Here is a 1,681-nt window from a genome sequence, read left to right on the forward strand (position 1 = left end):
TCTAACGAATGCTCCTGCAACATTTATGGACATGATGAATAGGGTTTGTCGGCCGATGTTGGATAAGTCAGTTATCGTCTTTATCGATGATATATTGATTTATTCTAAGAGCGAGTCTGATCATGCAGAGCATCTGAGGGAGGTATTGGAGACTCTGAAGAAAGAGAAGTTGTATGCTAAGTTTTCGAAATGCATTCTGGTTGCGAGAAGTGCAATTCCTAGGTCACGTTATTAATCCGGAAGGGATTATGGTGGACCCCGCAAAGATTGAAGCGATAACAAATTGGAAGACTCCACAGAATCCGACTGACATACGAAGCTTCCTAGGGTTAGCTGGCTACTATAGGAGATTCATCGAAGGTTTCTCCAAGATAGCCGCACCGTTGACCAGTATGACCCGAAAGTCGATAGTATTCAGTTGGGGTAAGTTTCAAGAAGAAGCTTTTCAGGAATCAAAGAAGAGACTCACGCAAGCTCCAATTCTTGTTCTACCCGATGGTGACGAGGATTTGGTTGTTTGTACAGATGCTTCGCATTATGGGTTAGGTTGCGTGTTGATGCAACGAGGGAAGGTGATAGCTTACGCGTCCAGGCAGTTAAAGGTTCACGAGAGTACTTATCTGACGCATGATTTAGAGCTAGCAGCAGTAGTGCATGCCTTAAAGATATGGAGGCATTACCTGTATGGTACTAAGTGTACTATTTATACGGATCATAAAAGTTTAAAGTACTTCTTCGAGCAGAAAGAATTGAACATGAGGCAGAGAAGGTGGTTAGAATTGATAAAAGATTACGACTGCGAATTAAGTACTATCCTGGTAAAGCTAATGTGGTCGCCGACGCGCTGAGTCGTAAGAATGAGAAAGTCCTTGCAACAGTGAAGTCATACCAGCTGATTATGAACTCAAGTCTTTTTGAAGAGATTGTCAAGGTACAGTCAGAGGTGCTAGTAGATGAAGGGTTAGTTAAGAAAGAAAGGATTTATGGCCAGCAAGATGAGTTGATGGAAAACACTCATGGTGTTAAGACTAGATTTGACCGTATGTGGATTCCACGCCATGGAGATCTCAGAGGTCGAATCTTAGATGAAGCTCATAAATCAAGATACTCGATTCATCCTGGAGCTACAAAGATGTATCAAGATTTGAAAAGAGACTACTGGTGGCCTGGAATGAAGAATGATGTAGTAGATTATGTCAGTAAGTGCTTAACTTGCTTACAAGTCAAAGCCGAACATCAGAAGCCTTATGGGAAGATGCAACCGCTAGAGATACCTGAGTGGAAATGGGAACACATCACTATGGATTTCATAACTAAGCTACCTCGTACAGCTAAGCATCATGATACCATTTGGGTGATAGTGGACCATTTGACCAAGAGTGCTCACTTTCTGCCTATACGAGAGGCCATCTCATCAGAAACGTTAGCAAGTTTGTTCATAAAAGAGGTAGTATCTAAGCATGGAGTACCGTTATCGATCGTGTCTGATAGAGATACTCGGTTTACTTCAAGGTTTTGGAAGAAATTCCATGAAGCTATGGGAACAAGATTGAAGATCAGTACGGCGTATCATCCTCAAACCGATGGGCAGTCTGAAAGGACGATCCAAACCCTTGAGGATATGCTACGTGCTTGTGTTTTAGACTTTGGAGGAAGTTGGGATGATCATCTGCACCTAGCA

This window comes from Bidens hawaiensis, unplaced genomic scaffold (assembly GCF_021521415.1).
Source record: "Bidens hawaiensis isolate Kalapana, Puna unplaced genomic scaffold, B.hawaiensis_p1.1 tig00010465_1, whole genome shotgun sequence".
Classification (NCBI taxonomy): domain Eukaryota; kingdom Viridiplantae; phylum Streptophyta; class Magnoliopsida; order Asterales; family Asteraceae; genus Bidens; species Bidens hawaiensis.